The sequence below is a fragment of the Mustela putorius genome, unplaced genomic scaffold (assembly GCF_011764305.1).
Source record: "Mustela putorius furo isolate JIRA1106 unplaced genomic scaffold, ASM1176430v1.1 tig00000281_pilon_pilon_pilon, whole genome shotgun sequence".
Classification (NCBI taxonomy): Eukaryota; Metazoa; Chordata; class Mammalia; order Carnivora; family Mustelidae; genus Mustela; species Mustela putorius.
In genome coordinates this window covers 32,200,532-32,209,694 of record NW_025421343.1, presented here as the reverse complement: position 1 = coordinate 32,209,694, position 9,163 = coordinate 32,200,532, and the positions used below count along the sequence as shown (strand labels likewise).

General features: G+C 43.8%; 1 long non-coding RNA gene across 1 annotated transcript; it reads left to right on the top strand.

Annotated features, from left to right (window-relative positions):
* Nucleotides 1-108: 108 nt before the first annotated feature.
* Nucleotides 109-7,351, top strand: LOC123391780. Its single transcript, XR_006606522.1, has 3 exons — nucleotides 109-154; nucleotides 931-1,035; nucleotides 7,304-7,351. It is a non-coding gene; the product is annotated as an uncharacterized LOC123391780 (long non-coding RNA).
* Nucleotides 7,352-9,163: the final 1,812 nt, after the last annotated feature.

The window sequence follows — 9,163 nt, the reverse complement described above, 5'->3', positions numbered from 1 at the left end:
CTCTTTTTCCCCCTTTCTTTCATTTTATTTATTTGTTTATTAGCAGGAGCAGGGGACAGACAGAGAAGCAGGCTCCCACTGGAGCAGGGGGCCCCGGGACCCAGGGACCATGACCTGAGCTGAAGGCGGACCCGTAACCGACTGAGCCACCCAGGTGCCCTTCCCCAGCTTTTCCTAACGGACTTCAGAAAATTTAAGAATTCATTTTGAGGATGATGACCCACTTGCTGATTCTGACTCTGTGTGTCACCCTTTGGCTCATGTTGAGTGTGATCCCTAGTCAGGGGAAGATGGCAGGATTTTCCTTAGGCAAAGGGGACACTAAAAGTCATCCCTCTCCTAGTCGTAGCCCTAGTTCATATAGGAAAACTGTATATTCTCTGTAGTATGAATTTATAAGACGTCAACTAATTTGAAATAAAATATACAGTAGCGTTGGATTGGGCCGTTGAAGGCCCCATGTGCGCGCGCCCTCTTCCTCCCTGACCTCCCCCACACTTGAGTGGCCCTTGCTGGGACAGGGGCTTCCAGGAAAGTGGGCTCCGGTTTCAGCCCAGTGCTTTAGTCTGGTTTGAAAAGGACGTTCCTTTTCCCTCCCTTAATCCTCTCGGTCGCTGGTCACCTGCTGGAGGTGGGTTGGTGGGTTAGCCGGCCAGGCACTCCACCGAGGGGGAAAAAGCCTGTGGGGAGGCTCTAGGTCCTGGAGGTGGTGGTCCGGGAGCGGGGGTGAGGGTGGGGGTCCTCCACGGTGACGAGTGGTGTTGGCCCAGGCCTGCCAGCCAGGAGGACCCGGCAGCCACATGTGGGGGAGGCATAATCACCCCTTTGGAAACAGGCTCTAGGGCGCCATGGATTTCTGTTTTGTTTTACTCAGAACTCAAACTGCTTTCTGTCTTGCGAAGTCTCTTCGATTACTCTCTCTTCGCTCAGGGATCCTATTATCCATGGCTTCCAAGAAAGTGCCTACCTATGGTGGACATTACAGGACGGAAAAATTGAAAGAATGGCCGGAGACAGTCAGTTGCTCTCATGGAGGTATAGGAATGTGGTGTTCTGGGATGTAAGTCATTTGGGTGATGGGACATAAATCCCTTGAGAACTATTTTGTCTGTAGTCATGGCTCTAGTCTCCAGAACTAGAACAGCTCCTGGAAGAGAAGAATTTCTGTGAGTGGGAATGAATGATCCAGGATCAAATGTGGCCAAGAGTGTGGTTCAGTTGGCTGGCCAGCTGTGGCTGCATGCCCCAGGGAATTCTGATACTTAAGGGTATGGTAAAGCAATGATTGTTTTTTTAAAAAAAGATTTTATTTATTTATTTATTTATTTATTTGAGAGACAAAGATCACAAGTAGGCAGAGAGGCAGGCAGAGAGAGAGAGAGAGAGGGAAGCAGGCTCCCCACTGAGCAGAGAGCCTGATGTGGGGCTCAATCCCAGGACCCTGAGATCATGACCTGAGCTGAAGGCAGAGGCTTAACCTACTGAGCAACTCAGGAGCCCTAAAGCAATGATTTCCTCATCAAGTTTCATTATTTTATACAATCCTATAATTTGTCTCACTGTAAAGAAAAGCTTGTGGATGCTTCCTTTCTTTTGCCATGGTAGCAGTTAAGAGTGGTGAGACCTTTAGCATTGGTGTGTGTGCACACAGAAAACTGTGGGTCTCACAAATGCTGCCAGAAATCATTAACCTTCCTTGTGTTTTCTGGCAAAATGACGAAGTAATTATTGAAAGCAACAACTGTTTATTTCCTTTAAAAGGGTGGTTCAAAATTTGGACACGTGATCAATAGTATTTATAACATTTATTACTAATATTAATAGGATGGCTAAAAAACGTGGTTTTCCAAGACATTTGTCAAAATAGATGTTTCTACTTCAAATAGATTGATTTAAGTTTATAACATCAGGGGAAAATATTTAATTATTTTACATGATTTTTCAATTGCCGTCTTTTTTTTTTTTTTTTTTTTAGATTTTATTTATTTAACAGGCAGCTAGAGAGGGAACACAAGCAGGGAGAGTGGGGGAGAGAGAGGCAGACTTCCCACAGAGCTGGGAGCCCGAGGCAGGGCTCAATCCCAGGACCCTGGGATCATGATCTGAACCATAGGCAGTTGTTGTACTGACTGAGCCAACCAGGCTCCCCTTAATTGCTGTCTTAGAATAAGAAGGCTTTAAAGCAAGATTCTGCTTATGTTACTTAGAGAGCTTTATTTTGAAGACCCAAATAGCTATCTGAATATTATTTTAGATTTCATTTGTAACTGTTAAATGTATGGATAAAACTACAACTCTTGGGCGCCTGGGTGACTCAGTGGGTTAAGCCGCTGCCTTTGGCTCAGGTCATGATCTCAGGGTCCTGGGATCAAGGCCCGCATCGGGGTCTCTGCTCAGCAGGGATCCTGCTTCCTCCTCTCTCTCTCTGCCTGCCTCTCTCTCTACTTGTGATCTCTCTGTCAAATAAATAAATAAAATCTTAATGACTGAGCCACTCAGGTGCCTCTAAATAAAATCTTAAAAAAAAAAAAAAAACCTACAACTCTCCTTTTCGAGGTCTCTCCTATTCACAGATTTGTTATTTGAATTTGGGGGTTAGTTTGTTTTGATGCATTCACTGTGGCAGAACCAAAGATCGAATAATATAGTTTTAAGAACCTGGATCTTTTTACACTAATTCTTTTAGGCATAGCATTTCTCTTCCAGATACTGGACTTTTATTGCCTTCCCATTTGTTCCTACTTAGTCCTATAAACATAAAAGCTGGAAAACCAGTTCATAGTGATCCAAATGAAAAACCCTAAGGTGAGGTTTAAGTGCATCAGTTTTACCCAAACTCATAATAGAAGCAGCAAGTCTCTAGATGTAAGATCATCTTGGTCCTAGGCCAGGAGCTGCCACTAACTGGCTCTTTTTTTACTTAAAAAGAGGTTTTGACTTATAAAGAGAACCAGCAGAAGTCAGAAACTTCAAGGGCCCTTTAAAACATACCCAATGAATGCCTGAAAAGAGGATTCATTTTATAGAGGATCCCTTTAATTAGTAAGCTTTCTCAGTACTTCAAAAATATGATTTAATGGTATGACGTGTAAGAGATTTGTTTCAGTTAATCTGGGTAGGGAGGCCGGGGAGAGTGAGCAGGGATATAGATGAAGTAAGATTGACTCCCTGAGTTGATAATTATTGAACCTGGGTGATGGGTTCACAGAGAATCATGTTTGAAAATTGCCTTAATAAAAAGTTATAAAATAGTCTTTGAGGTAACAGGCAGTAGATACACAGTAAAACTATTGGTAAAATACAATGGGTTTTGTGATTCTGGTTGGTTTCTTCAGGATTTACATCCAAATACTCAATTCTATAATTTTAGGCATTAGCTAGAGAAGACATTGATGAAGCTGTCCGTGTAATATTATTTAGAGGAAATTACGTTGCCAAGGTGAGAGTTGGCTACAGGCTGTGGATTCTAAGTGTCCAGGTAAACAAGAGTGGTGCGTGGCCAAGAGGATGTTACTGTGTCACAGAGACTCGTTCTGCTGGGAGAAGGAGCCTCCTCTGATTTGTTTATCTGAGATTGCCCAGCTCCTTGCTGGCTCGCTCAGAGGTCAGGATTCCTAGATCTGCCCGTAAGGGATCTGAGAGATTGTTCTAACTGCTTCCCCTCTGTGTTCTGGTATTGAATAGAAATTCTCTCTGACTCCAACGAAATCTCTTTCTCATATGTTCCCACATCACAATGGGGCTACGTAAAACCACCCGAAATGGTATTTAAGGGTAATGACCAAACAGTCCTGAGAGTTACTATGAAATTAATAAATGTAAAGGACTTTCTTTCTTTCTCTTTCTTTCATTTTTTCTTTCTTTCGCCTTTCCTTCCCCTTCCTTCCTTCCTCCCTCCTCCCTTCCTTCCTTTCTTTTTTAAGAGAGTATGAGGGGGAGGGGCAAAGGGAAGGAGGGATACATTTTTTAAAAGATTTATTTATTTATTTAAAAAATTTTAAAAAATTTATTTGGGGGGGGGAGCGCGCACAAGCTGGGGGAGTGGCAGGCAGAGGCAGAGGAGAAGCAGGCTCCCCACTGAGTGGAGAACCCAATGTCAGCCTCAATCCCAAGACTCAGGGATCACAACCCTAAGGCAGATGCTTGTTATCCAGGTGCCCCAAGATTTGTTTATTTTGGAGAGAGCGAGAGAGAGAGAGAGAGAGAGAGTGAGTGGGGGCGAAAGGCAGAGGGAGAGAGTCTCAAGCAGACTCCGCATTGAGCGTGGAGCCAGATGCTGGGCTGGATCTCAGGACCCTAAGATCATGACCTGAGCTGAAATCAAGAGTTGAACACTTAACCGACTAAGCCACACAAACACCCCAATAAACTTAAAGAAAGATCTGTTTATTCTAGAGAGAGAGAATCTTGAAGCACACAGAGTCCTTGCAGGGGCTCAGTCTCACAACCCAAGAAATCAGGAACCGAGGCCAAACCCAGAGTTAGATGCTTAACCCACTGAGCCCCACGCACACCCCAAAGAAGTTTTAATTTTAATGAGAGAGATTGAAATTTGGTGTTAAAATGGTCCTTTGATGTTTGTAATTTATAAAGGAAGTTCACATATATTCTCACTTGCACATCAAAAGAGGTAGATGGGATTGGTCTCCTTGTGTAGATTCATAGAGTGGTGCTGGGGCAGGTCTAGTGCCCTTCTTACTCTACCAATTTTGTTGTAGACTTTACTGATGATGAAGCCTGGGGCCATGCCGTGGGTGACAGGAAAGCTCTGACATCCTTAGAAGGAAGCAGGAGTTGGGTGAGTTAGGAATGGTTTGGCTGTGGTGTAACCTGAAGACATACTTCTAGTTTAGAACTTTCCCTGGGTTCCTCCTGCCCTGTGCTCTCATGTTCTCTTCCTGAACTTCACTGTGTTCTTCTGTTATCTCATGCTCGGACCTTGCAACCTGAAAATATTGAGGGCTTAGGAGTGGGAGCAAGTGTTTTTTGCTTTATTCAAATGAAGGTAAGTGGAAAACTTTTAAAAACATTTTATTTATTTATTTGACAGACAGAGATCACAAGTAGGCAGAGTGAATGGGGGAAGCAGGCTCCCCACAGAGCAGAGAGCCCGATGTGGGGCTCGATCCCAGGACCCTGGGATCATGACCTGAGCCAAAGGCAGAGGCTTAACCCATTGAGTCACACAGGCACCCCAATAAGTGGAAAACTTCTTAATAATGTGTTTTCCTTGTATCCTCTGATTAGAGATTAGATACATATTTTTAAGCAAAGAAGAAAAGAGATGTTACATAAGAAATGGGTTGAAAAATGTTGCACAGCCTTTTCAGAGAATTATAGACAAAGTAATTTCATACCGACAGTTGGAAAAAAATGAAAGAGAATTTTGAATATTTTTTACAGAACACCAATAAAAGGGTTTTTTTTTTAAATAAAGTATAATTTATGGAGTCAAGCCAACATTTTCACTGGTTATGCAAACAGTCCTAGTGTTATTTTTGTATTTATGATGAATTCATGGAATTATAATACTACTATATTTTTAAACTTAGGGTTTCAGAAGGAGGAAATAGAAATATTTACTTGGAACTAGATTTATCAGGAATGTTTTTAGGTAAATATAAAGAGAATAGCAGTAGCCTAAATCCTAAGGAAATTTATTTTTAACTAAGAAGTTGAGGGTTAGGTGGTCTTATGATGGTTTCTGACAGCAAAACAATGTTAGTCACCCTGGTTTTTTCCTGTAGTTCTTTGCTGCTATCCTTAATATTTTCAGTTTTTTCCTCATCATTCCTACATTTGAAGATTTAATTTAATTAATTAATTTATTTGACAGAGAGAATCAGAGAGAGAGAGATCACAAGTAGGCAGAAAAGCAGGCAGAGAGAGAGAGAGAGGGAAGCAGGCTCCCCATTGAGCAAAGAGCCTGACGTGGAGCTTAATCCCAGGACCCTGAGATCATGACCTGAGCTGAAGGCAGAGGCTTAACCCACTGAGCCACCCAGGCACCCCTCATTCTTACATTTGTAAGCACACTTGGTTACTCACAGCTTCAGGTGTTAGATCTATGCTCAAGAAGGAAGAAGGGGTAAGGAATGGTGCCAGCATACCCTTTTCTTACAACTGATCCTTTGATCTGGAAGCAGAAGGAGTACCCAGAAGCTCCTAGCAGATTTCCGCTTAGGTCGCATTATCCATAACTGGGTCACATCACAAGAGCTAGCTAGAAGGAGGGCCAGGAAAGAGAATGTGTGGCTTTCCAATCTCTTGAGTAGCAAGAGGGCAAGGGAGAAAGGGACTTCATGGCTGTTGAGTTGGGAGGGACCACTGGTTTCTATACACTGTTCTTCAGTTTGGCTCTACAAAACAATAACATTTTGACTGCTGCTTTTAAAGATTTTTTTCTGTTTTAGCTTTGAGGTCAGGATCCTCCTTTGGAATTTAGGTCTGCCTAGATTTCTAGGCATTTACTATAGATCTAGAGTAGTTTTCCTGGAATGTCAGAGTATTTATTTGCTGAGCAAAATTTCTGGATGTGACCATTAAATACTTCTTCCTAAGCACTCTAAGGGGCAGAGCTCAGTGTCAGAACCAAAGTGCACAGTATTACAATTGTGCCCAGAAAGTTGATTAAGCATCTGCCTTTAGCTCAGATCATGATCTCAGGGTCCTGGGCTTGAGCTCTGAGTTGGGCTCACAGCTTAGTGGGGGAGTCTGTACCTCTGCCCCTCACCTAGCTCATGCTCTGTCTCTCTCTCTCTCAAATAAACAAACAAAATCTTTTTTCTTTTAAGATTTTGTTTATTTGTCAGAGAGAGAAAGAGAGGACACAAATGGGGAGCAGCAGACAGAGGGAGAAGCAGGTTCCTCACTGGGCAAGGAGCCCGATGTGGGACTCGATCCCAGGACTCTAGGATCATGACTTGAGCCAAAGGCAGATGCTTAACGACTGAGCCACCCAGGTTTCCCTCAAATAAATAAATAAAATCTTAAAAGAAAAAAAAAGCATGTGTTGAAATATGAGGTTTTGTTTTGTTTTAAAGATTTTATTCATTTGAGAGAGCAGCATTTATTTATTTGAGAGCATGCAAAAGCACATAAGGGAGTTGGGAGAGGCTGAGCGAGTAGAAGAAGCAGACCTCCTGCTAAGCAGGGACGCTGGTTCAGGGCTCAATCCCAGGATCCTGAGATCATGACCTGAGCCAGAGGCTGACACTCAACCGACTGAACCACCCAGGCGCCCATTAGTGTGCATGGTTTTTGTTTGTTTGTTTTTTAAAGATGTTATTTATTTATTTGACAGAGATCACAAGTCGGCAGAGAGGCAGGCGAAGAGAGAAGGGGAAGCAGGCTCCTCGCTGAGCAGAGAACCCGATGCAGGACTCGATCCCAGGACCCTGGGATCATGACCTGAGCCGAAGACAGAGGCTTTAACCCACTGAGCCACCCAGGCGCCCAGTGTGCATGGTTTTAAATGACTGTAAAATCAGTATGAGTGGACTGTGGGAGCAGACTTCTAAGAAAACATCTGGACTCTCGGGCTGTATGAAGGGAGGTGGTACTTGGAGTGGGAAGCATCAAAGTCCCCCCTTGCTCTCCTGTCACTCCGGATTCACACTATAGAGGGGACCATCACCAGTTGCGGAACCTTTAGAAGAGGGTGGAGGCTTGATGACACTTCAAGGGAGGCAAAGTGGGAAGGGGTACGGGGTAACTGAGCCCGAGGAAGAGAGGACAGGAGAGGGAATGAGACCTTTAAATATTTAAAAGGCTGGCATGTGGGTGATGGGTAGATGAATTTTGCGTTGCTCCCGCTAGAGAACTAGTATCTGCCCGGGTCAGTGACAAGGCGGATTTCAGCTCAGTCTGAGGACAAACCGGTGGTTAGAAGGACCAAAGTGCTTTCCTGATGGAGCAGGGAGTTCTCAGGCTAAGGCTAGTTGAGGACGTCAGACTAAAGCTTGATGATTACTTCTCTCAGAAGGTGGTCGGCTGTCAGTGCCGTCTAAATTACTTCTCAGGTTCCTTCTTACCCTTTGAATCTATAAGTATATATGAAAGTAGAATAAAGCATTTTGCATTTTTGAATCTTGCAAAACACCGCTGTATGAAGTGATTTGCTCTTAGGTGTATTTTTGTTTTTTTCTAAAGTAAATTGTATTTGGAGACCTTTGTGATCCTAAAGTATGCAGGACTTTTTACATGACAAAAAAGGACCCAAATTATCAAAGGTAAGTAAGATTCATTCATTAATTCTTTCATTCTTAGAAGCTCTGGGGTTGGGGGAGAACCTAGTCATTTTCGAAGTCTTGTAAGTACTCTGTATTCATTTAAAAATCGACAGAAGCATTTCCTCTGAGTTTTAGAACAGGAACCCACAGTAATTTCACCTACTGGGGAATTTACATGTGTGTGTTCCTCTACTTCCATTCAGCAAACTGGAAGCCCAGGAGGGAGACATGACAGCAAGTGCAGTGGGGTGTGCAGGTGTCATGGTGCAGGGGGCACTGGCCCAAGAGGCAGAGCTCCTTTCTGTGGAAGGAAGGTGCCGGGAAGTTTGCCCAGAGAACCAGTAGTTGGGCTGGTAATGAATCTTCACGTTTCAAACTCACCAATGTAGAGTTAAAATTTCACAAAATTTTGAGATGTAGTTTCCAGTTTTTACTCCTGTGAAGCCAAAGTAGCCACCTGGTATTAGAAGTCATCAACAATGGGACGCCTGGGTGGCTCAGTGGGTTAAACTGCTGCCTTCAGCTCAGGTCATGATCCCAGTATCCTGGGATCGAGTCCCGCATTGGGCTCCTTGCTCAGCAGGGAGCCTGCTTCTCTCTCTGCCTCTGCCTGCCTCTCTGCCTGCTTGTGTGCTGTCTCTCCCTCTCTTCCTCTCTGACAAATAAATAAATAAAATCTTAAAAAAAAAAAAAGAAGTCATTAACAAAGTATGCGGGGCTCTGAAGAGGGAAGCAGTTTGTTTTGCCTCTTCCAGAAAACCAACGCAGATCATTGTTACCAAGAAAAGAAGGTTCTTTTGGCTCCGGGAGACTTGCTGGTGTGGGTCGGTCAGTCATTTTGCTGCCTCGCTTATTCAGCACCTGTTTAGCTCATCCGTGCTTGGGGAGCCAGCGTCGGGCCGGGTGTCCGGGGGGAAGTGAAGGAGTGGAAA